Consider the following 27,791-nt stretch of genomic DNA (forward strand, 5'->3'; position numbering starts at 1 on the left):
GTTTGCTAGGTACAGACAATTTGATGGCATCAAAACCCATCTTTACACATGTTTCTGCCTCTGTGAACTAAGACCGTTTTATTTCCCATGTAATCTTTCTTTGTTGATATTAACATGTGAGCGCTTATACCTAACAGAAATACCTGTGAGTAATGACAGTTTGAACAGGCGGAATTGGTCAAATTCCCTTAGGGGCGATTCATGTCTATAGATCAGTTTTCATAACTCAGATCACCATCCTTTCCTCTATGGGAAAAATATTCCATGGCTTAACTGGTAGGTATTCTTCAAAGACAGCTGTCAATAAATCTTCCCCTTTATCTATGCACATGCCACTTTTTCCATCAAGAGGTGGATTCTATTTCCCTTCCCTTGAATCTTGACTGGTTTTGTGGCAGTCAACCAAAACCTATTCAACCAATAGGTTTAGTGGCAGAAGCGATGCACTGCCAGTTCTGGGCCTAACCGTTCACAGCCAGGCAACTTCTGCTTTTGCTGTAAGGAACTCTAGGCTATCCTGCTAGAGATGAAGGTCTTGAGGAAAGGCCGCTGATGATCAGAAACCATGTAGAAAGAAAAGACATGTGAAGGAGAACCAAAATGCCCCAGCTAAGAGCCAGCACCACAACCCCTAGATACAAGAGTAAGGTCTTGTTGGATCTTCCAGCCCAGCCCCTCCACCTGCTGGTACAGCTTCATGAGAGACTCCAGCTAGCACCACAGGGAGCAGAGGGACTTCCTAGTAAACTGACAAAATTGAGAGCAAGAATAGATCATTGTTTAAGCCACTAAGTGTTTGCATGATTTGTTACACAGCGATTGATAGCTTATATATTTACATGCTTGAAATTCCTTTTTATCATGTAACATAAATAGATAAAAATAAACATAAAAATATAGATCCTAATGTGTAGGGGAAGGAAAGTTTCTCCTCTACATGCTTTGGGTTTCTGGCTGGGTCTGACATAAGATATATTAACAGGAGAAAAGCATACACATTTTATAACATTTTATGTGTACATGGAGTCCCCACAGGAAAATGAAGACTCAAAAGAAGTGGCTAGTGCTTATATACTAGGTTGAACAAAGGGTGGCAATTGTGGAAAAGTAAATACAAAATATGGGGAGACTAAAAGAAGGAAGAGTTATTTTAACAAGGTCTGTTTGTACCAATTTCTCTTGGCCTTGATTCCTCATCTCTGGTGATAAGAAGTTTTCTTTCCTTCTGGTTTAGGGAAGGCATCCTTCACATGGGAATTTCATCTTCTGCTACCGGAAGGGAAAAAGGAAGGTCAGAGCGCCCTTGTTGCATCTGCTGTTTTTTCAAGTGCCTTTAACTCAAAATAATCAATATGCCAAAGCAGCATATTTTGGGGGGGTGTGTTTTGAACCCCTTCAAATGCACAATAATAAAACAAGCACTTATGTGAACCTGCCACATAACAGCTAGAATATTTTCAAAATCATTGAAACTAAATCTGTGACCCAGTGAGAAGTAATCACTATCCTCAATTCTGTATTGATTATCTCTTTGCTTTAAAAAAATAGCATTATCATTTATCTGTTACCAAATAACATAACATTTTAGTGATATGGGCATATTTGGAGAAAGCTGAGTTCTGAGCCCTATCTCTTTTCTAACCTCTGAAAGGGAGGGTGGATGGAGATTATATCTCCTTAACTTCAAGACCAGAGAGGGAGACTTTAAGTAGAAGACTCAGAAAGCTCAGCATGTGACCCCTGCTGCTGGGGTTTTAGTGGACAGAAGTCTGTCTCTCACTAGGGAAATCTAGAGGATGAGAGATGAGCTAACTAACTCAGCTCATCTCAGATGTGCTTTGGTGGCACAGACAGGGGAGTGTCTATTGCTTTGGAATCAGCCTGCAATCCCAAGATTTATCAAGGCAGAGGTTGTACAAGGGTTTTCCATGCACCATGGACACTGAGAGACAGAGAGTGAGAGTAAGAGACATAGACACACACAGAGAGAGACAGGTGCAGAGAGCGCGCGCGCGCGCGCGAGAGAGAGAGAGAGAGAGAGAGAGAGAGAGAGAGAGAGAGAGAGAGATCTTTTTAGTCTTGGCCAGTAGGGGCATCCAGAGGGCCAAAGAGAGCCTAGCAGCAAGAAGATAGAGGTAGATCTAGATTCCTAAGGGCTGGTGAAGAAAAAGCAGGTGAGAACCCAGAAGAGAGATTTATAAACCAGGTCAAGATAACTGCAAGTTGGAGGCCCCCAGTGATACAAATCTCTGGGGAGCTCCTGAGCACCCCCATAAGATAGTTTGCTTTAAACATCTGCCAGCCCCAGGAGGCCCAAAGCCAACTCAAGATCATGCTGATCCCAGTAACAAATTTCTTATCTTTGTTCATCTGCTCTCTCTGTCCTCCAGCCCCTTGCTGCTCAGAGTGTGGTCCTAGGACCAGTAGCATCGGCCTCACTTGGGAGCCTGTTAGAAGTGATAAAACTCAGGACCCACCCTCACCTACTGAATGACTCACATTTTAACAAGATCTCTGATGTGCAGACACATTGGAGTTTGAGGAGCAGGGTAAGCCAAGCTGGGGTTCACAAATCTGTAGGTGTGTGTGTGCGTGAGTGTGTGTGTGTAAGCTTTCTGGGAATGAGAAACATGAACCATCAAGTGGTTCATTTTCACTGAGGAAAGCCTTCTTCCCTGAGTACATAATAGAGGCAAAGTTGGAGATAAAAGTAAAGCAGAAATTTATTCACAGCCCTCATGCTGTGAGAGAGTTCATGTTGTGCTTGTTCAAAATATTAGGCACCGGCATTTATGTAAGGCTGGTTTATTTCCTTCCTTTCTATGTTTAGAATAGCTGTTTCTCAAAGCTTGGTCTGCTTCGAAATCACCTAGGCTGCTTGCTCTCCAGAGCTGATGAATTGGACCCTACCTGGGAGTGCACTTTGAACAAGCACCCTAGGGGACCCCTTTGGACACTAACAAACACTTAAGATGACTGACCTAGCATTTCCTGGGCTCCCAAACTTTGCCCTGAGGCTGCTACTGCTTTCTCACCCTGCTGTTTCCTTATCATTTATCCACAAGCTGATCACATCAGAGACCAGGAGAGAGGGCAAGACTGACGTGGGTGGAAGGCGAGGGTAAATTCTATCCTGTTGCTGAATAAGACCATTCCCCGCAACCAAGCCCCTCTCTTCCCATCTCTTGCTTTGTGCACACGTTATCCCATCTTCAGTGCAGCCTGCCTGAGCTCCCTACCTCTTAACCCTCTGGTGTTCTTAACCCAGATTAGGGGACCTCAGCTTGGAAATGGAGTGAACCCACTCTCCCTGCCTCAGCGTTTTGTGGGGTGGTGAGACTGGGGTTGGCGGTCAGCTCTCCCTGCCAGGGTGGAGGCAGTAAGGATGAGATGTATTTTCAAGCCCCAGTTGAGTCTCTGAATGACTTTGGTTATAGAAACAAATGTTACACTTTATATCAATTCCGTGGGCTGGTCTGAGAAAAAGACTGCCATTGGTAATGGCTTTTAGTAGAAAATCCGTTAGAGTTTGATTTATTAATCTGGAGTCCAACCCGTGTGTACACTGGGAACTGCTTATGTCACTGTCTAAGCTTGCAAATGATAAGAATGCCTTCACGTGTAGACTCCTTAGCAGGTGATAACTGTCTTTCTGGACAAAAGAAGCTTACAGACATCTCAGGAACACCTGAAGATGACTTAGTCACCAGCATATGGCTACCCCGAATATTATATCTATTACATTAGGTTCATCAGGAGGACCAGCTTGTTGTAAAAAGCGTCTTTTAGGTTTCAAGTGCAATTCTGATTTTTAAATAGGATTCCAAAATCAAATGCCTTTCAATAATCTGTTTTTGTTTAAGATAAGCTTTGTGATATTTCTTAGGCTGTAGAGGAGCTGAGAAGAGGAAGGAAAGTAAGGAACATATGGAGAGCCCTTTCGGGCTGGGGCCTGAGCTCCTCCTGGGACTAGTTTAGCTAGAGAATTAGACTCCACAGGCTGCATGTTTCCGAGGGATTACTGCAAACCTGGTTGCTGTCAGGGACAAAGCAAGAGGCAGAGTGGGGTCGAAGCCCTGTTGCCCAGCATGTCTTGCTGCAGACATGAAACAGAAATTACAAAGGAGGAAAATGTCATTTTTACAAACTTACAACAGGTCTTGAGAGGGTTCCTTCGTGTCTTTTTAATTTTTTTCTATAAGCAACTCACATTCACAGAGAGAGGAGGCTATTTTCTCTAAAGACATTAGAAAAATAATTGTTTGCCAAGGAAGGTTTAGTCACATATCCCACAGACAGACTTGTATGGGATTTGGGAAGAAGCAATTCGGAAATCTTGGTTTTGGAAACTGTGATGATTCTCACATGTAACAGAATCATGGATACTGAATCTTAACAAAACAGTGTATTACGTAGATAAATGTCACATACTGTGCTTGTATATTTATAATTTTTTTTCACTAAAGCAATGTGGTTTAGTGGAAGAAATATGCATTTTAGAATCAGACAGAGATAGGTACAAATTCTAATTTGCCCACTTCAGTGTTCCTGGGCAAAGCACTGGGAATCTATCAGGGTTTCTCATTTAAACAATGGAAATAGAAATAGCTACCTCACAGGGCTATTGTGAGGATGAAATGATGTAACAACATCAAGAACATGCCTGCGCACAGTGGGCTCAAAAATGTTTGTTATGTTTGATATTTCTCTTTCTATTCTGATACCATTTTCACATATATAGTAAGTTAAAAGTACTTTTTAAAATCAAAATCAATTAATTGTGATAAAAATGTTATGAATGTTTAAAGTAAGTATAGAATTTAATTTATGATGGTGACCCACTTCGATGGGTTAAGGAAGTATATTTACTTTGTATTTCCTACTAACTGCCTTTCTTGCTTGACTACACAATGTGGAATGAAAAGTCATGAAAGAATAAGTAAAAATTTATCTGCCACAAATTGTATGTAAATCCAAAAATAAAATGTGATGAAAAGGAATAAGAAATACTAGATTGAATGAAAGATTGATCAGTTTGTTGATTGATGGCTCCCAGCTCTCTTTTCCTTCTTCAAGTAAAGCCAATTGCATTGTTTTCATTTTGAGGAATTTACTGCTAATCTGTACAGAAAGAGAGGAAGAAATAAACAATAACAGCATGGGGGAGTTGATGAAGCTTGGGACATGGTAGAGTTCTTTACACCAGAATCTTTATACCCAGGTCTATATATGTTAACTCCCTGCTAAGACAGTAAATGGAAACCCTCTTTGCCCTCTATTTCTAGTTTGGGGAGTATTTTGAAACTTACCAAAACTTCCATCATCTCCATTCTGTGTCCATCTGACCATCTTTGCCAACTGCCACACAGACTAATTCTTCCTCAGTGGCTCTTCTCTCCAGTCCAGAAGATGCTAACAAGGCAGAATAACAGGAAAAGGCTCCTGGTCTCAGGGGCAGAATCTCTAGTGCTGGTTACAACTGTACCATTGTCTTGAGCTTCTGCTCCAGATATCCAGATGAATCTCATGCATATTCGTTTTTCACTTTAAAGTAGCTATGCTTATATATTGAAATATATTAATTTATTTAAGAAAAAGTTATTAAGTGCCTATGTGGTGGCTTGGTACTATGTCAGCTTTACTAAACGGAAACTGGTTTCCAGAATTCTCTTGCATGTGTGTTTCAGGGTTAGACGTGTCCACAAGAGGAATCTGCATGGTATTTGGAAGACAAAAAAGAAGCACAGCCATTTTTTCATGCTCTGAAATTTGGTGCAGGGTGCCAGGCACTGCGGCGGCCTGTGAATGTTGTCACTGATCTGCTGGCTTACCTTGGTGGCCAGGTGGGCCACACGTGGGCCTGCAGCTTCTCTGGCTTTTGTTGGATCGTCTGCTGCATCTTTTCTGCTCCCTAGGTGGGCGCATGTGCTGCTCTGTGTCAAAGGCATTAGCTTTTCCTGCAGATCACTTGCGTCATTGAGGCTGGAGATGGTGAGAGACAGATGTGGGCACCTGTTTCTCCTTACTCTCCCCTGCTTTCTATCCAGTTGTCCTTCTCAAGTACTGTTCCAGCTTACCTATCGCGGCTTCAGGCCGCACATCAGAGGCAGACAACAAGCTCCTTTATTTTACAACACATCATGGTTCTGCTTCTCTGGTCGACCCATGACCAATACAACCTGCATATACCAGACACTGTGCTGGGCTTTAGGGATAAAAATGGTGTGCCAGGGCTTCCCTGGTGGCGCAGTGGTTGAGAGTCCGCCTGCCGATGCAGGGGTCATGGGTTCGTGCCCCGGTCCGGGAAGATCCCACATGCTGCAGAGTGGCTGGGCCCGTGAGCCATGGCCACTGAACCTGTGTGTCCGGAGCCTGTGCTCCGCAACGGGAGAAGCCAGAACAGTGAGAGGTCCGCGTACCGCAAAAAAAAAAAAAACAATGGTGAGCCAGAGAAGTACTGACCTTCTTTACAGAGCTTAAAGTCCAGTTGAGTATATTGTTATTATAATACAAAAGGAGTAACACATGGTGTTTTTAATTTTCAATCAGCCTGAGGATTGGTAATAATATAGTTTTATAGCATTTAAAAATGTTCAAAGATTTTTCATGTTATTTAATCACTGTCACAACATCTTTACAGATGCAAAGAAGACTAAGGGGAGATTTAAGGCTTCCCTTAAGGCTAAGCAGGGATTTCAGGTGACTCCTATCCAAAGGTCATCCTATCCTCCTATCCAAAGGTTTGTAAGTGGCAGATATTTAATCTTAAGGTTCATATTCCAGCACTTGTTTAAATGCAATAGTTATGAAAATAAACCAATTCCTTAGTTCCACGGAGCAAATATTACTATCAGTTGTGTCTCTACATGACCAAAATGCTTATCAATACAGAAAAATACATAAATCCAAAAGGATACCAATCTAATTGGCACTATGCCAAAAACCACATGGGCTTTTTCAGCTTTCAGATAGTTATCTTGATGTTCAGTAGATATGACCATAGAAATATGAACAAATAAAATGTCAGTCATCTTGGCGACCTTTCTTTTAATGCTAAACTTCACATAATAGGCACCTACAGGTTTCACATTTACATCATGTCTTCCCATGGAGTTGCAGGAGAGATGCTGAGATCTGCACTGAAACTTGCACTAGAGGTGATTAACTCCAATCTATCCACACAGGGGCAGAGCTGGAGAGACAGACACTTCTGCCAGTTATGCCATCTAGATGGAATTTGACAATAAATGATTGTTCTGATAGTGTTTCCTCCAGAGCTTAGGAATTGCTAAGTAGGTCAGACCAGTAATCCAGCCAGCAATGTTTGCTGTCTCTCAAGAGGGGGGCCTTTGCCCTCTGTGATGTCATTCCTTAAGAGTTGGGGCATATACCCATCATCTTTAACCTGTTCTTTCAATTTTTTAATAATAAAATTAATACATGTTGGTTTGTAAAATTAAACTCTGTAGAAGTGCATGGAGAAAAAAGAGGTCTCCTATCCACCACCTCTGCATCCCTTCCATCCTACTCCCATTCTATTCTCAGAAAGTAACACATACATATAATACATCAAGTATTTATTGAATACCTTCTAATTACAAGGCACTACTCTTGGTCTTGGAATTATGGCAATGAACACTACTGACCAAAAAAATCATTTAGTTTAGGTCTTAGTCTGTTCAAGCTGCTTTGACAAATCACCGTAGACTGAATGGCTGAAACAACAAACATTTATTTCTCACAGTTCTGGAGGTTGGGAAGTTCAAGTTTAAGACACAGCAGATTCAGTGTCTGGTGAAGGCCCACTTCCTGGTTTGCAGATGGCTCTCTTCTCCTTGTATCCTTACCAAGTGGAGAGCAGAGAGGGAGCAGGCTCTAGTTTCCTTTCTTATAAGGGCACTAATCTCATTCATCAGGGCTCCACCCTCATGACTTCCCAGAGGTTCCACCTCCTAATACCATCACATGGGTGTTAACATTTCAACATGTGAATTTTGGGGGGATAGAAACTTTCATTCCATAAGAGTTTACATGTAGCCCATGGTAATATATATATACATGTGTTAGTTAAGGTATGCCAACACTTGTAACACATAGATCCCAAATATGTAATAGCTCCAAATTATAGAAATTTATTTCCTGCCTATGTAACATGTTTGGACTGTGAACAGTCACTCAGGCACTAGGGAAGCTTGAGGCTCTACCACCTTTAAGAGATAAATTCCAAACGTGCAGAGCAGTGGTCTTTACCCTGGTCAGCTGGATGGGTCATGGAGGAAAGCACAGGGGAGGCTTTTTATGGGTGTAGCTTGGGAATAGAGCACCGCACCTCCATTCACATTTCATTGGCTAGAACTCTACTGACCTCACCACACTACTTACTTCCTGTAGGACCTTGGGAAACGTACTTAACACCTCAGTGCCTCAGGTTCCTCATGCATAAAATGCAGACAATGAGTATCTGCTCCTAGGGCTGTTGTGTTAACTAACTTGTATAATACATATAAAGCCTTTTGAACAGCTCCGGGAAGAAGAAGTGAATAAGCATTTTAGTGAGAAGTTAGCTGTTCCTGCTCAACAGGTCTAACCTTTTTCCTTCTTCTTTTTTTTTTTTTTTTTTGCGGTACGCGGGCCTCTCACTGTTGTGGCCTCTCCTATTGTGGAGCACAGGCTCCGGACGCGCAGGCTCAGCAGCCATGGCTCACGGGCCCAGCCGTTCCGCGGTATGTGGGATCTTCCCGGACCGGGGCACGAAGCCGTGTCCCCTGCATCGACAGGGGGACTCTCAACCACTGCGCCACCAGGGAAGCCCTCACCTTTTTCCTTTATGCAAACAGGATTCAATTTTAACTACTCTTCTGAAACATGTTTTAAATTTACTATGTCTCAAATATTCTTCCATGTGAGAACTATAAGTCTCCCTAACATTTTAACAGCTATTCAGTATTTGCCTCCATCCTCTGGGGACATACCATAATATGTTTAACTCTTTGGTGAATATCCTTGCCCACCCATTGTGTTGCATATCCATGCTGTGCGCTGTAAATCCTTGGCAGTGAAAGTCCTAACTTGTGCTGTCATATTCCATGTACATGGAAACATTCAGCTATCAAACACAGGAAAATCACTCTAGTCTTTTGAGGGGTCGTCTCATGGTTTTGAATGACAAGTCCAGTCTTATCATTATTACACTGCCTATGATAAGCCAAAATGGGGGAAATATGAACATTGTTTTAAAAAGCTTTTTGTAAAGAGAAAAATAGTCATTTTATAAGGAGATAATCTTAACAATAGCTAGCATTTATTGCATCTGTTTTATTTCTAATTCCTATAATGATCTTCTAAAAAACATCACTATGTCCATTCAACAGATGAAGAAACTAAGGATCAAAGAATTTAAGTAAATTGCCTCCAGTCGATTTTGTGGGAGAAGTTTATGGGAGAGCTGCCACTTGGACTTAATTGAGCCTAATTCCAAAATCCCTCTTCTATGTGAGTCAGTCTCCAAAAGAGGACAACCATTATTCCTTGGGACTTACTCTGCCAGGAAATGGGATTAGAGCTTGAAACTGACAGGCTGGGTTTTAGCTGCAGCCTCAAGTCCTTTGTTCATCTTACCTTCGCCCCAGCTGGGCCGGAAGCCCTGCTCTGAGCTAGGCCAGCATTCAGCGCTCCGGGACTTATTCTCATTGCAGCATCCTTCCCACTCTCCTCAGATGGCCTCTTCCTTTGTCTCATTCACCAGAGCTGGGCTTCTCTATGTCTGGTCTGCAGAGAATCTGTATGGAAAGCACTTGGGATACTGGTTTAAAAGGTGCTTTCTTGGCTTTGAGGGTTGGACCCAGTAATCTGCATTTTAAACAAGTTCCCTAGGTATTTTTATGCATAGTAAGATTTAAGAACCACTTAACTTAGCTTTTTGCAGGGAAGGATTGTCTTATTCATTGCTATTTCTAGGGGACCTGATATTCATTAAGCACTCTGTTTATTTCTTAAGAAAACTAATGAACCGGGCTGTAGTTCCTAAACAAAAACAGGTCCATGGTGTTCATCTCTGTAGCCTTGGCACCTAGCACATGTTTGGAACATGGTAGGAACTCAATCAATGTTACAAATGAAGTCTAATTATAATTGGTTATGTGCTGATTCTGTGACTTTGGGCAATTCACAAAACCTCTTTGAACCTGAATTTCCACATCAATCGGATCATGATACTCATCTATATATCTCACAGCTCATTGTGGATACCAAATCTGTAAGTGAAATTTCATATATAAACCACTAACATGATGTCTGGCACCGAGCAACTGCTGAATAAAATGGTGTTCACTGTAATGATAATAACAATAACAATACCTGTAAAAATGCCCTATAGGGCTTCCCTGGTGGTGCAGTGGTTGAGAGTCCACCTGCCGATGCAGGGGACACGGGTTCGTGCCCCGGTCCAGGAAGATTCCACATGCCGCGGAGCGGCTGGGCCCGTGAGCCATGGCCGCTGAGCCTGCACGTCTGGAGCCTGTGCTCTGCAACGGGAGAGGCCACAACAGTGAGAGGCCCGCGTACTGCAAAAAAAAAAAAAAAAAAATGGAACGGCAGCAGGAGGTGTTTGATGTGTAGAGGAGTCCAGAGAAAGACAGGAGGTGAGTTGCAGCCTCCAACTACGTGTTTCCTGTGTGGTGCAGTGGAGAAGGCTGTGCACCAAGACAATATCTGACCCGAATGATACTGTGTTAGCATCTTTCCTTGAGGGAGCAGCTGCCTTTTCAGGTGCTGCTGCTGAGGTCCGGAAGGGAAGGGCTGATGAGAGCACACAAGACCCGACAAGTAAAATCCATCAGCTTCTTGCCCTAAGGTGAAAAGAAAACACAAATGTTACATGCAAAGAATGTTACAGTCAATTTCAGGCCTTGCTTTTTGATATTTTTCCAGTTTAGGGGTTTTATCATCCTTCCGCTGACAAATCATATTTTGATCCACTTCAAAGGGATTTTCCATTAAAGTAACAATAACCAGGGCTTAGGGTAAGCCTTGTGGCTGCTACACACTTGCAAGGCTGCTGTGTGGGTCTGCACGGAAGATGTCAAGTCTAATGGATTTCATTTCTTTAAGTAAGATACATGTTTTGAGGGTAGTATTTAGAGGTTTGGGAAGATGACCAAATTGTCTGAAGGAAGGAAATGGCAGTGGACAGATTTCAGCTCTAAGCGGAGTCCTATAGCTGAGCAGATGCTTTCCAATCAAAATTCATGGGGAAAATGACCATCTACTAGGAAAAAAATCAGTCATCCAAAAAGGTAAGCAAATTCCCGTAATCATGCAATGTGACTGTCAAAAAGCAAATATTAATTTTTTGAAGTACTAACTATATTTCAGGGTACCCACTAGCCTGCACAGTTTTCTGGGGAAATTTACCCTGTATAAACCCTGCAGTTTATGATCATGTGTTATGGTAGGCCACTGTCCCAAGATCAAGTCTAATGGGAGGAGGAATGGGCACCTTGTCCCAGTAAGATCTTTGTGTAGGCTGGCCAGTGAGCTACTACAGGTATGGCCTGTCTCAAGGACATGAGCTAGCCAATTGATTCTTAATATTGAGTGAACGGAAGGAAGTTGGTGTTGAGCATAGCAGGTAAATCTACGCGCAGTGTGGCCATCATGGCCATATGTAAATTGTGCATGCAAAGCCTGGCTGCTAGGAGGAAAACTTGAAGCTGGTATACAGGGAGGTCATAGTGGTCTCCCCAGAAACCGACAGAGAGTAGCCTCCGTTCCTTATGGTTTCCCAGTTCTAGATCCCAGGAGGCTTGACTGTTCTTTGGTCTTGTTCTTAGTTTGCTCCAAGATTCCACTCTGTATAATATCTCCCCTCTTAAACTGGAGCTTGCTTGGATAAGCCTTTCTTCCTTCTAACCAGTAGAAGTTCAATTAGAGTGGTCAAAGAGATTAGTCTCAGTTGCATTATAGTGTTATAGTTAAGAACATAGGCTCTGGAAGTAGATGACCTGTGTGCACCTCTAGAAGCAAGTGGTGGGGAGTGGAGGATAGAAAAAGGTTAGCTGGAGGGCATATCACCCATGAGGAAATGGTGAAGTGCAGACTTCAGCCCTGACTATCCACTGGGACCAGAAAGCACCAGCATTAGCTTATAATGGAACTACTCAAGCAGGACCTGTTTCTTTTTTTCTCACCTCCTTGTCATCTGATGGGGTGGGGACACTGGTGTGAAGGTTGCATGGGGTGAAGGATTTAGGAATTATGATAAGGGAGCTGAGAGGAGAAGAACGAGCATTGTGGAAATAGAGAAGGTTGACCAGGTGGTTCATCCGTTCCCTGTTACAGGTTTCTGCCTGAAGTAGACCTGAGCTAAGGGGGGAGAAGTTAGAATGTTACATTAAACTGGACTGCTGTTATGTTTAGCAGCAACTGAGGATACTATATGACCTGCTCACATTTTTATCTAGGGACAAGGAGAAGGGTGAGAGGATTTGCAGGGGGGGATATTTGTGATAAAGAATAGACTTGAAGTTTTCAAAACCCTTTTGAGTTCTACTTGTTCACACATTACCAATTATATACAGCATAATAGTTACCTACACAATATAAGCAATTATATATATAATATATATAGTTTTATAATATGTATTTTTAGCATATAAGGCATTATTTCTCATTTTGAAGTTTAAGGGGTTCAAAAATTTGGTTGATGAATATAGCACAAACATTTTTTCCAAAGAGGCAGTATTGAACTTATATTACGTACCTTAGGTCATTTAAATTGACCCAACACATTCTAACAAGAATTCACTGAAAGTGGGTAAAGCCACACAGAAAATTTGGTGTTCCGTCTCCCCACCTCTGTCTCTAGAATTCACCTAGGGTAGCAGTTCTCAAACATTATCATGCATCAGAATTATCTAGAAGTTTGGTTAAAACACGGCTTGCTGGGCCCTTCCCTCAGGGTGGATCCTGGGGAATTTGTATTTCTAACAAATTTCCAGGTGACGCTGATGTTTCTGGCTCAGGGACCACACTTTGAAAATCACTCATCTAGACCACAGTCTGACTGTTGCTTGCTAGTCCGTGGACTCTATTTGTCTCCAAACCTGGGCTCTGGGAATTCACTTACCGTGTCATTTGTTTTGAAGATTTTTTCTGTTTGTGTTACTCATAGTCAACCTTAGCATTTCCTTTGATATTAGTCCTATGGCATCATGAGTATCTGTGCGTTTTGAATGCTTACCTTACTTGGAAGAAAGATGGAACAGTGTTCAGTTGAATTCTTCTTTTAAGCTAAGGAGAGCATTATGGTGTTGGCAACCAATAATGATTGAAGACTTTCCCATTAATAAAACAAAGCAAAGCAAAGCAAAACAAAGACCCTTCCTCTGTTTAACCCAGGGCTCCCCAACCCCCGAGCTGTGGACCCGTACCAGTCCGCGGCCTGTTAGGAACCGGGCTGCACAGCAGGAGGTGAGCGACAGGCAAGCGAACGAAGCTTCATCTGCCACTCTCCATCGCTCCCCACCACTCACATTATCGCCTGAACTTCCCATCATTCCCACCCCCACCCCCCCGGGAGAAGAATTGTCTTCCACGAAACCAGTCCCTGGTGCCAAAAAGGTTGGGGACCGCTGGTTTAACCTCTCAGATTACCTTCCAGAAGTTACCTTGTAACAAAAGAATCACGTGGTAGCATCTGGAACCACCACTTTCCATGGAGAAATAAATATATATATTTTACATTTAATTCTCTCTGCTAATTATGGATAGTTCTTTTGGAAGGAAAAGGATACTTTTTAATAAATTTTTCTTCCATACGAGCATGGGCACACACATGAAAGATTTCTTGTTCACATAGGACTCCACAGACTCAAACTTCACTTAGGTTTCAAAGTATTCCAGATCGTACAACTTCTAAGTCAATTTCTTTCCTATCACAAGGTCACGTCTCTCATTTTGCTCTACTCACTGATCCGTCACTCCAAGTGTGCACTCCAGATGGTGCACACTTGTGCAGCAGCGTGCTTTCTAACAGGTAGGAGTCCTTGCTCTGTTTAAGGCTTGCCTAATGTTGGTGTATGTTATTGAAATGTAGAAGTTATATACAGATGACAGGTTATGGCAGTATTGCAAATATATTTCTACAATTATTTTTACAGATGAAACATGCTGTAACAAAAGAGGAGAGGATTGGTTTCTAAAGCATAGGAGATGCGTTCAAACAGCTATCTTCCCCAAAACGTAAACTTGACCAACTTTGTCGTCAGATCTTGCCATGTACTCTTTTATTCTCTCTTCAAGGCAGGATTTGATTTTTAAGTTTTCCATGTCTCTTTCCATGCCCACTACATTTCTTTTCTGATTTTGGCAATTCTCCTTAGGTATTTCAATGACTAGTCAAGAAATCACACAACTAGAAAATTACTTAATGAACTGTTTATGAGAATTAGCATGAAGATGATTCAACTGCTTGTAGCCAATGCTTGCTTTTTCCACATGATTCTTTTTCCCTCTCTTCTCTCCTGATACAATTAGCCATCAAGGTTCTAAGTGTAGCCACCTTGGAAGATTTTCAGACAGTCCTATATAAGAAAATGCTTACCCAGCATTTTAAGAATCCTGTTTTAAGATTTTATCCATTTGCCTACTGTGGTTTGCTCTGTTAAATAAAGTACCTTAAAAAATAATGAAGATAAGATTCACTAGAACCTGATTTCATTTAGTCTCCCTTCTACCTTTCCTAAGTTTCTTGCTAAACTAAAATATTGCTACTGTATTTGTTATAGGTTGAATTTTTAGAGAAAGTTCTGGCATGATCTTCATTAAGTACAAATCCCATCCATTTCATAAAACAGCAAAAATAATTTTATCACAAACACTACCCAGTAAGAAGTTATGCAAATTCTAAGAAAATTTTCTTCTAGAAACTTTATTTCCTTTTCACTTCATCTAAATCTGTTATCCTTGCTTTCAAGTTACTTCTCAAATAACAGAAACCCTGTCAAATATACTTTTACAGAGGCCCCAAATACAACCATGAAGAGCTTTTTTTTTTTTTTTTTTTTTAAATTCTCTTTTATTTTTACTTCTTTGGCTGCGCTGCACAGCTTGTGGGATCCTAGTTCCCTGTCTGACCAGGAATGGAAGCCGTGCCCTCGGCAGTGACAGAGCAGAGTCCTAACCACTGGACAGCCGGGGAACTCCCATGAAAAGCTTTTGAGAGCCCTTGCTCTCAGGCTGAGTCAATACGAAATAATATTTTACAGTCACCTGAGAGCCTCTTAGCCTCCCCTAACTCCTCCGACGTCTCTTCTCTCATCCTGCAGTGACATCCTGACAGTTGCCGCTCTTCCAGGCCATTCAGCTAATATCTTTGTGCAGAAAATATTACTCAAGGGAAAAATAAATATCCTTACCTCTAATCTCTAAGAAGGAATCTATAATAAAATAGTAAACATATTTACATATATATTACCTTCCTCTTAGATATTCCAACACTAGAAGACATTGGCAGATAGAAATAAGGTGGATAGATTCATGACCTAGGAAACTTCCAGAACTGCGGCTGGGTCAGTCAAAGGTAGTTTCCTCCACAGCCTTGGATAAGAGCAGTTTTTTTTGAATAAGGCTCATTTATTATTCTTTTTGCTTTTAGCATGCAGTATCTGTAATACCTTTTCTTCTATAATCAGAAAATGTTGAGATGTGTTTCAGGATGCGTGCCATAGCAATAGTTTATTGGACTAGAAATGGATAAATGACCTAAAAGCCATTAAGCCACAAAATGGTCAGCATTCTGTGAGGTCTAGCTCTAACACAGGAGCCTTACCAGGCAGGGTCTCCCTGGTGAGAATTTTGTGCTAAGAAACTCAGTGACAACTGAAACCAGCTACAGGGTTTGAGCTGAAAAGTCACATAGAATCGGGGTTAGGGAAGTTATTTTGAGGCTATATGCAAGACGCTTAAAGGAAGCAGAGAGAGAATGGTGCAGGTTCACAGAAAGAGGCAGAAGAGAGAAACCACACGTCCTGGAAAGTGAAAGCAGAGCACAGAGAGAGTGAGCTTGGACCTTGGGTTTTTTTGGTGTTGGTGTTTCCAGAAGCTCAGCTTTATTTTGCTTCTTGATATTGAAGTCTATGAAATCCCTGTACCCTAAAAGTAAGCCTCCTTTTTTCCCCCATTTTACTTGTTAATTTGAGTAGGTTTTTGTGCTTGTGTAGCAGGGTAATATTTTGACATAGTCACTGAAGTGCTGTTTTTGCTCAGGACGTCCTGTTCTTTCTCCCTATTTAGGCAGCAGGGAGGGCCTTCCACATTCCATATCCCTAGGCTAGGGTTTTCACTTGAAAAAACGTTCAAGTCTTAGCATTTGAGCTTTTCAAGTAGACTTTCACAAATGCATGGCAGAGATAATCACTGCCATGCATTGAGAAAAGACTTTTCAGGGATCAAGGGCCAAGATCCCTTGATGCCTGGACCACAGAGAGGGACAGGAGGAAGCATGAAACCTTGAAGGACTAAGATTTGCCAAGACCTTTCTTTGACTAAGACATCAATGGATTTGTCTGAGTTTTATCCAGAAGTGAGTGAATTAATTTTCTGCCATCGGGAAAATTGGGGACTGAGAAAGAAATAAAGTCCATCTATAGAAAAATTTAAAGTCAATGTAAAAGAAAGAGCTCCATTTTCCTCTCTGAGTTTATAGCCTTTGAAAATTGTATCCAGAATACCAAGCCATAAGAAAACATAGCAATTTGGAAGGGAGGTAATACAAAGAAATAAAAATAACATATTTCCTCTTTCAACATACACACATAACAGCCTGGGATGGGCACTCTCACATAAAACCCTGCAGGGAACAGAGGCAGTCTCCATACGTCAAAGAATAGAATAATAGCTAACATTTACTGAATGCTTGTCACTACTGAACTATGAAAATAAGAATTTTACTCCAATTATCTCATTTAATCTACAACTACCACATGGCAGTAGACTTATTATTATCCCTGTTTTGTAGATGAGGAAACTGAGGCCTAAAGAGATCAGTGTCTGTGGTTTCAAAGCTATCAAGCCAAGCTCCATTATAATTACATATTTGCCAGCTCCACTAGGACAATAAACTCCTTGAGCAGGGTCTGAGTACCAGTAGGGCTATTCAAGAACTGTTTGTCTTCATAGCCTCTGGGAAGCATTTTGGTACCATGAAATGATCATGGACTTTGGAATCAAACTTGGGTTTTAAGTCTGTGTTAAATTAATTAAACATCCTGGTCATTAGAATGAGGTGACTCTAATGCTGTGGCAGCCTGTGTAAGCAACCCAAAATCTAAGCCCGTAAATGCCTCAAGGTTATAAAATTGAAATCTAAGGACAATCAATCACAAACAGTCAACTAGGCTTTAAGCTATAGCAAATCGTATAATTTCCTTTCTTCGCTTCCACAACTTCACTAGATAAGGCTCTCCCCAAGCTCATGTTGGTGGAGCACGCCTAACCACTTCCAGTTTGGGGCTGCCCTGTTAAAATCAGTTTTTACTCAAATAAACACTTAAAAATTTTTAATATGCCTCATTTTATCTTTTAACACCTGGCTCCGTTAAACATAAGCATGAGAATGTAGAGAAGTTAAACCTCTCTGAGCCTCACTTTTCTCATCTATAAACAGGAGCTGTTATGTCTCACTTGCAAGCTGTCATGATAATTAAATAATGTAATGAATATAATGAGTGCATAGCATGTGTTTATTTGATGAGAGCTTTATTTACCCAATGCCTGGCTCATCAGGGATACTCAGCAAATGACTGTTGGGTAAATGAGCACATAAGAACCACCCATATCTAAGCATTAAGGATTATTATTCAGAAAATATATTATTTATTCCACAAAATATAGATTTTGATCTGAGGAAATAATATTTTTGAATAGAGAATGCTCTTTTAACTGAATTGGGAGAAAAATGAATATTTCAACCATTTCTTGTCTGTTGATTCCTATCCATGTTTTATTTGGAAAATATGCCCATACAGAGGATATCCCTGTGGTAAAGCATTAACAAATCAAGCCAGATGTCATTAAGTCTGTCTCATTTCTCATTCATGGGGAACTGTAGTAGATCACAGAAGCGGGCATACTAATTCTCTGTGCTCTATATTTTTCCATTTTTCTATTGCTCTTTATTTTATCCTGCTTATTTAATTAAGGATTGCCTACTTATCAGGCTGCAGAAGAATCCTTTTTGGCTGCCTTCCATTTTGCAGAGTTTAAGGAGAGAGGTTTCTCATTTGGATTGTTCAGACACCTCTGACTTTGCTCATTCATATTCATGAGCCGCCCCTCCCCCCCAGTTGTGTTTTCTCTGTGTGAATTTCTCTTAACAGATCATTCTCCCTCAAAACCACAGGAAGCTTAGCAGCAGGTGAAATCTCCATTACTGGTGGGTAGACAGGAATGCTAACTGATTTCAAATATTATCCATTATTTCCTCTAAACTTATCTTTTAAATATTTCACTTACAGCTGTTTGAATTTAGGAGTTTTTAAAGACAAGACTGCTTCAATGTGAATAGAAGCTTTACAGTAGTAGGTGAAGCAAAGACAACCGTGACAGTTTAACGAGCCTTAAAATTACCTCCAGATTACTCTAGGGTCGATGCAGGCATGACTGGAGAAGAAACTTTAAAAATTTTCTCCCTCACTCTTTTTTTTTTTTTTTAATAAATAAATTTATTTATTTTTGGCTGCGTTGGGTCTTCGTTTCTGTGCAGGTTTTCTCTAGTTGCGGTGAGCAGGGGCTGCTCTTGGTTGCGGTGCGCAGGCTTCTCATTGTGGTGGCTTCTCTTGTTGTGGAGTATGGGCTCTAGGCTTGAGGGCTTCAGTAGTTGTGGCGTGTGAGCTCAGTAGTTGTGGCTCACGAGATCTAGAGCTCAGACTCGGTAGTTGCGGTACACGGACTTAGTTGCTCCCCAGCATGTGCGATCTTCCCCGACCAGGGCTCAAACCCATGTCCCCTGCATTGGCAGGTGTATTCTTAACCACTGCACCACCAGTGAAGTCCCCTCCCTCACTCCTAATTTTACTAGTTCATCCTGTGCTTGTGGTTTATGTTTCCTGGATCTTAGTAGTGCTAGTGAAGAAGGTGACTAGAATTAAAAGCCTTTTAGAATAGGTCTTAGAACCTAAATAGGCATTTCTCCAAAGAAGACATACAGATGGCCACTAGGCACTTGAAAAGATGCTCAACATTGTTAACTATTTGAGAAATGCAAATCAAAACTATAATGAGGTACCACCTCACAAATATTGGAAAGGATGTGTAGAAAAGGGAACCCTCCTACACTGTTGGTGGGAATGTAAACTGGTTCAGCCACTATGGAGAACAGTATGGAGGTTCTTCAAAGAAACTAAAAATAAAGTTACCATATGATCCAGCAATCCCATTCCTGGGCATATATCCAGAGAAAACTATAATTCGAAAACATACATGAAGCCCAATGTTCATAGCAGCACTATTCACAATAGCCAGGACATGGAAACAACCTAAATGTCTATCGACAGATGAGTAAAGAATATATGGTATGTATATATATATGCATATATATATATATAAAATGGAATATTACTCAGCTGTACAAAAGAGTAAAATAATGCCATTTGCAGTTACATGGATGGACTTAGAGATTATCATACTAAGTGAAATAAGCCAGACAGAGAAAGATAAATACCATATGATATCACTTATATGTGGAATCCAAAATATGACACAAACGAATTTATCTACAAAACAGAAACAGACTCACAGACATAGAGAACAGACTAGTGGTTGCCGAGGGGCAGGTGGGGTGGGGAAGTGTTGGATTGGGAGTTTGGGATTAGCAGATGCAAACTATTATGTATGGAATGGATTGACAACAAGGTACTACTGTATAGCACAGGGAACTATTGATATATTCAATATCCTGTAATAAACCATAATGGAAAAGAATATGAAAGAGAATATATATATATATATATATATATATATATATGTATAACTGAGTCACTTTGTTATATACCAGAAACTAACACAACATTGTAAATCAGCTATACTTCAGTTAAAAAAAAAGAATAGGTCTTAGAAATCATTATCTTGTCCAAACTTCCTCTATTTAAGTGGAGACTCAAAGAAGAGAATTGACCAACAGTACACTCTAGCAAGTGTCAGAGCTGGGCCAAACACTCAGGGTCCTTGCGTTCTCTACTAGCTACAGCATGGAGTATAATCTTCATGAAGTCAGGGGCCAGTCTAACTGGAGCCATTCAGTGGACCTAAAGGGTATTTAATACCTCGCAGTGTCTAACTTAAGTTCACCAATGGGGTGAAGTTTCCTTTTGAATGGCCATCTGGCGGGGCTCCTGGCCGCAGTTGGGCCTATGTCTTGGCAGTCTCTTTGGGGTTTCCCTCCTGGCAGCGTGAGACGCTTCTCTCCTCTTTACACTTTTCCCTCTCATTTTTCCCCCAATTAATGGGCTCAGAACAGAGGAATAGCCATTTGTTTTACTCAGTAGGAAGCTGGCTGGGCACAGGGAGAATCCACATTCTGCTTTAGGGCTGCAGAGGTGATGAGTTCTTGGTGTCTCCAGTTGGAACTCAGGATACCTTGTCTTAGAAACATGAGATGCAGTGGGTAGGTTGGAGGCAGTACTGAATAGTGGTTAAAGTGATGGGTTTCTGCAACTGAAAGACCTGTCTTGAGAACTTTTACTAGCAATGAGTAGCTCAAGCTTCAGTTTTCCCACCTATTCGAGCTGCTGCTACTACTACTAATAATAACAATAATAAACACCTAACTCATCGTATTATGGTAAAGATTAAATGGGGGTAATAACTGGCATATGTTACGCGTTTAAAACATGTTAGCTATTAGTTTCAGTTTTAGGATACACTCGCCACCCATCCAAGTTCCAACTAGGCTAAAATAAAAGCCTTTTGTGGATTTGCCTAGAAATCAATGTGTATTATATAAGGTTGTATATATGGGAAAACATTCTGATTTCTGAATGAATTTGGAGCGTCATCTGTGTGTAAATTAGATCCGCCCCTTCTCTCTCTCTCTTTCTTTCCTCCTTAATATCTCTTTAATTGGATATAATGACTGAACTATCCTGAGTCATTTTGCAGACTTTACTACTCACGTGAATCTGCTTTCAGAAAGGTAGTCTGTACTTCTGTACATATACACTAAGCAAATTATTTAGTTTGGCTCTTTATATAGATCAAAAGGATAGGGTGACCAATCTCTTATTCATTTGCCCTGTAGCTATAACCCAAGTACACTCTCTCCATGTGTATGTGTACTTGGCATCCGCTGGCTTGGCCATGAGGGGTGTGGTCTGATGCCTTAAAGGAATCAGGGAAGGTGCCCTGATTAGTGTGCTGAAAACCCAAAACACACTTGAAGACCCCTGAGCAATTTTGGAGACTCTTTTTGAGAAGGTACTTTTGAATGATAGACTGTTTTAATAGTAACATCTTAAAGAAAGGAAAAAAAAGAGGCTCAGTGATTATGGCCGTTTTTCATCATCTTGTGTCACTGGATGGATGATCCCTATTGGGATATAATTTTGCCCAGAAAGCATGATTTGCTCTACATATATGTCAAAAGATATAAAGATCCATAGGATCAACCAAGATGTTTCTTTTTCTTACACACAGAAAAGTGTTAGAATCCACATCTGTGTGTGTGGTAACTAGCCTAGGGATAGGATGGCAAGCAGGTTCCTGGAAGAGCAGTGAAAGTGAGCATAATTCGCAGAGAACCCCTTTGCCCACTGTGTTGGGAGAGAAAATCAGGTGTGACTAAGTGCAAATTCCATAAGTTTTGGTGTTGGAAGCAATACAATTAAGTAGAACCAGATGGAATTATCTGAACTCTTTCTGTTTTTTAAAGGTTTGATTAAAGCTGGGAATTATTCAGAATTCAGAAAAGTGTTGAAAAAACAAGATACTTCAGAAAAGGTAGGAAGGCAGAAATTGAATTGCACTTCCTAGGGCCTGAGAGAAATAGTTACTTCTAGTAAAAGTGAGTAAAGGATACAGGGAAAGAAGCTGACTGTACCGGCACCCCACTGCCCCCCACCCCCAGACAGGGCCTAGTGCAGGCTGAGAACACAGTAGAGACTTAGATGATACCTGAGTGACTGAGGACTGAAAAAGGGCTCAGTGGTGGTTTAATGAGAAGAAAAATTGACCTGTCATTTTTATTTCACATTTGAGCAGCTTTAATCATTAGGCATTTCCTCCTAATATTGAAATAAAACCTGCCTTTGTGAAGCTTTATTCACTGCTTCTAGTTCTGCCTTCTGATGTGATTGAGAAGAAATCATATGCTTCCTCTGAATGACAACTCTTCAAATATTTAAAGACAGCCAAGTTATATCCCTGTAGCTTCCAGTCCATTCTTACCCATCCCAAGCCATCTTTAATTTTATTTATTTGGTTAAATATTACTGATTTCTTCAACTATTCTTTGTATGATCTGTTTTATAGACACTTTATTCTCCTGGCTTCTGGAGGCATTACAGTTAGTCAATAGACTTTTTTTTTTTACATTCATCTATTGTTTTTATTATGTTTTATTAGTTTGCTTTTAACCCAGAGCAATCCTTCCACCTTTTCTTCCCCCATGACATTAATTTTTTTTTGTTTTGGAAGAATCCAGGCCAGTTGGATTCCTTGTAACTTCTTGTACCACATTTGTACCACATTTGGATTCCTGTAACTTCTTTTTTTTTCCTTCTTTTCTTTTTTTAAAAATCTTTATTAGATTATAATTGCTTTACAATGTTGTGTTAGTTTCTGCTGTATAACAAAGTGAATCAGCTATACATATACATATATCCCCATATCCCCTCCCTCTTGCATCTCCCTCCCACCCTCCCTATCCCACCCCTCTAGGTCATCACAAAGCATCTAGCTGATCTCCCTGTGCTATACAGCAGCTTCCCACTAGCTGTCTAGTGGGAAACGTTGTCCTGAACAAAATATTACAGGCTTAAGGTAGCCATTTCAAAACAGTGAGAGACCATCCTTGTCTTGGATGCTGTGCTTCTAATGAATGGAAACTAACTTTCCCTTAAAGTTTCTGGTGGCCTCATCTCATCATCGGCTCAATCTGAACTTTCATTCAGTTAAATACCTAGGTCTTTTTCATGCTGACTTTGTTAAGAAAATCTCCTTCATCCTATTCTTCTGTGGTTAATTGAAAAGTATTATCTTGAAACCTTATTTTGACCCCTATTAAAACTCATTTTATTTGTTCAGCTTACTGTACCAGCATGATCTAAGCTTTGTGAATCTTAATTTTTGCCATCAAAAGCATATTTTCTTTCCTACGGTTGTGGCATAGGCTGATATGATAAACATGCCTTCTGTGCTAAATAGAAATGTCAATTGAGGTAATGAGGTTGCATTTTACACGTTAAGTTAGAAAAGAAGTAAAAGAATGAGACAGGTATGGAGGGAAGAGCCATTTTCATAAACCATTAGTAGGAGTATAGACGGATGCAAATATCCTGGAAAACAATTTGACAATAGGTAGCAAAATGTCAAAGAATGCACATTATTTTGGAAGTGTAATTTCTCAGAAAGAATGCAAAGGAATTAATCTGATCAGAGAGAATAGGATATTTATTTCAACATAATTTAGAATACTGAAAAATTAGGGAAATCTAAATGTGTCAGTAGAAGATTGAGTTAAATTCTATGTAAACCATAAAATGGAATATTAAACAGCCAGTAAAAATGATATTTTTATTTGGCTAAATGAGAAAACAACTATATATATATGTATATGTGTATATATATATTTTTTTTTTTTTGTAAAAAGATAAATATGCATGTGTGTGATGAGTCCATAGTGAAATATCTGGAAGACCAGTTTAATAACAATTATATATTGGTGGTAGAATTGCAGGTGATTTTGACATTCTTGGTTATACTTTTCTCTATTATGTAAATTTTCTAAAATGAACAAGCCTTAGTTTTATAATTAGAAGAAATTCAATTTTGGATTTTGAGGGGAAAAGTTTGAGTGAATCACAGTTATCCTCATGGCATATCACAGGAAGTTCCTCTCTAGTTTGACACAAATGTTTTAACAAATCGTCAGATCTGCCTCAGAGTTACTACTTGCAATAACTGTATTGTTCTAGCCAAAGCCTCTCTATGTTCTGTAAGGTGGAGTCAATACCTCTTCCTCTTTATTTTTTACCCTATTGATTGTGTCTGAGGTTGGGTTCCCTGGAAACAGACTGGAGTTTGGCTGCCAAGGTTGACTGAGGAGTGCTCTCCCTTGTATACACTTGTATGGAGTGAAGGGAGCAGGGCTGAGCAGAGGCAGAGGTTGAACTGCAATGCAGTTGCCACAGAGGCCTCCGTCAATCCTCTGAGGAGCTCAGAAGCTGAGATAACCACTCAGATACGTCCTGTATTGAGGCAAGGGCAAGGCTGTGTTCTCTGGTCTTCTTTTTTTTACTTTTTATTTTATTTTTAAATTTTTTATACAGTTTTAAAGGTTACTTTCCATTTACAGTTATTACAAAATATTGGATCTATTCCCCGTGTTGTACAATATATCTTTGTAGCCTATCTTTCCCCCAATAGTGTGTGCCTCCCACTCCTCCACTCTATTACCCACCCACCACCACCACTAGTAACCACTAGTTTGTTCTCTATATCTGTGATGTACTCTGGTCTTGACTAGTCATTGGATGGGGGCTGCTCCACCGGGAACATAACCTTGCCTGAGACACCTCCCTTTGACTGAGGGCAATTCTCAAGGAAGGATTCATCTGTAAGTCACCAGCAAACATTCTCAGCAGTTGGAGGGGTGAGTACCTTTATCCTGAAGGATGCACCTGGGTGATGCACCATAGGATCTACCACAGAAGGGTACTAGTGCACTCCTGCCCTTTGCCCTAATTATCTTTTTTTTAAAATGAAAATAATTCTATGTTTTCCCTCATAATCCTCTCCTTCTCCATCCGTCCACTTACAGATTCCCACAGTTAAAGCACCATGATTCAAATATGATTCTGTGAAGAGATGGACTGAGGACTCATTCATTGATTCATTATTTATATTTAATGAGTGTCTTCTATTGCAACAGGCACTGTTCTAGGTGCTGAAAACACTACAGGGAACAAAAATCCCTTTCTCATAGGTCTTCTATTCTAAGTGGCTGCCTCTTGGCCACACTTAAATTTTTATGTCTCCCATCATCACCGAGGCTTTGTCATTGGGCCAGGTTGACTGACTCTACTTGTACGGTAAGTCTGCTCCCTTTAAGAAGTGCCTGAGTCATGTGGATATAGATTTCTGACTGCTTTCCTTAAGAATCAGTCTTTCAAACGTGCCCAGAAAAGTTTGAAACCTATCTGTGGGTTCCACTTTTGGTAAAACTAAGCAAGAAATAATAAGTAGACAAGCTAAAAGTAATTGCTTAACATTGTGCAGGTGAAATAGGCAATTGTCTGATGACTATTCGCTTCTCCAGCACTTTCTATCACCACTTAGATACAATCTAAAATACTCTGTCTCAGATTACTTCCAGGGATGTTTTTCCTGAATGAACACAGACTTTAAAATAGCTTTCTTGACTCCTATTTGCTTGGCATCTCTCCTAGATAAATATGATTTGCTTTTGGGTCTCAGTTATAAAATGAAATTGAGCAAGTAACTTTGTGCTAAAATCAGTCTTAAAAAGTGGGGGAAGATTAAGAAAATGGGTTAAATGATTTCTCTCAGTGGTACAATTCCCACATTTTAAGAAGGAAGGCCACATTATTTCAGATGTGCTGAAGAAATAATTTCCCTGGCTATTTAAGAAAAATAATAATAATAAAGATCTAATGGGAAAGAAATGAAACCAAGTGGATAGAATAGGAATGCTACATTTTTTTCCAGATTTTTCTCCTCAAGACTTAGTGAGTAGTTAACCATAGAAACTAAATTACATTTTTTTAAACTAATGGACCTCCTCAGCAGTATATTTTTTTAAATGTATGTATGTATGTATTTATTTATTTATTTAGGGCTGTGTTGGGTCTTCGTTTCTGTGCGAGGGCTTTCTCTAGTTGTGGCAAACGGGGGCCACTCTTCATCGCGGTGCATGGGCCTCTCACTATCGCGGCCTCTCTTGTTGCGGAGCACAGGCTGCAGACGAGCAGGCTCAGTAGTTGTGGCTCACGTGCCTAGTTGCTCCGCGGCATGTGGGATCTTCCCAGACCAGGGCTCGAACCTGTGTCCCCTGCATTGGCAGGGAGATTCTCAACCACTGTGCCACCAGGGAAGCCCCCTAAATTACATTTTTTAAGCTTGTAATTATTTCTTTGTGGGTTTTCTTTTGTTGTTGTTAAATAAAAGTTTGGTGATTGAATTCAATTTTTAAAAACTAACCCTGCAGTGTTTATTCTTTCATATGAAAGTGGGAAAGGATAATTGGTGTAACTAATAGACATAATTTTGTTGGCCATTATCTCTACATTCAGGGTTAGAATCTCATTAAGCTCTTGTGAATCTTCTGAAAATGACTGAGATACTTAACAAAATGTTCATGCATTCATAGCAATTTTCTCCTTAAAAACAAAGTGAAAGTTAATTATGCAGATTTATATTCTGACCCACTCTTGCTGATTCAGATTAAACGCTCTACATGAAACAAAGCACAGTCACAAATCAGGTACTGTTTCTTCTTCTCAGTGGGCAATTGTATATCCACACTGGTAAAAACCTAAGGCTGGGAATCTTGCCATGAAATATTAAAATAATTGACAATAAAAAATACACAGCCAATTATACAAATTTATCAAGCTAAATACCCTAACTAATCCTTATCCTGAAGTGAGAGTTCAAGTTAAATTCACTGACCAACATTTTACAAAATCAGTCATATTCCATGCAAGAATATTTTGTATAAAACTAATAATGGGGTCATTCTTACTTAGGTTTATTTGTTCTATTCATTCTTTAGCTTATCAGCACTTTTTTTTTCAGATACTAGTAAGCAATATCTCAAGAAAAAAACACCATAGAGTTAAATTTTTAGCCACCCACATCAGCAGCATCTTTATCACCATCATCATTATCAATTCCACCAAAGCACTGCATAATTCTTCAATAAAAGTGACATTTTGAGAATTTCCTACTAAAAATAAGTGCTTTTTTGATTTGTGTTACACTAATCAGTTTCATATCACTAGAATGAAACTAGGTTTTTATTAAGTATCTTCTTTTTACATTTATTACGTTATTTCAAAAGAGTTTGTGACTGAGATATTAAAAGGAAGAAGAGTGTTCTTATTAGTGTGGATGAAAAATAATATTAACCGGAAGAATGCCCCTGCAAACTTTTACTTAAGAGCTGGTTCAATCAAGTTCCTGGATATTAGTTAGGGTTCTCTAGAGAAACAGACACAGAGGGTATCTATCTCTCTGTGTATGTATGTATCAATCACCTATCTATCTATCTAACCAATAGGATTCATTTATTTTTTTAATTGTAATATTTATTTATTTATTGTAAGGAATTGGCTCATGTGATTAAGGTGGCTAGCAACTTTAAAATCAGCAGAGCTGATGTCCCAGTTTGAGTCTGAAGGCTGGCAGGCTCCTGTGGAACCAGGAAGTACTGATCCCCCAGTTTGAAGGCCATCAAGCCAGAGACTTCTCTTTACTTAGGGGAAGGGCAGGCATTCAACTGATTGGATAAAGCCTACCCACATTAGAAAGAGCAACCTGCTTTGCTCAGTCTACTG

General features: G+C 40.2%; 1 protein-coding gene across 1 annotated transcript in view; it reads left to right on the forward strand.

Annotated features, from left to right (window-relative positions):
• The window catches only part of DAPP1 (dual adaptor of phosphotyrosine and 3-phosphoinositides 1), a 505,976-nt gene that overhangs the window by 230,501 nt on the left and 247,684 nt on the right, over positions 1 to 27,791 (forward strand). The window lies entirely within an intron of this gene.

This window comes from Mesoplodon bidens (genome assembly GCF_964165515.1).
Source record: "Mesoplodon bidens genome assembly, chromosome: 1".
NCBI lineage: Eukaryota > Metazoa > Chordata > Mammalia > Artiodactyla > Ziphiidae > Mesoplodon > Mesoplodon bidens.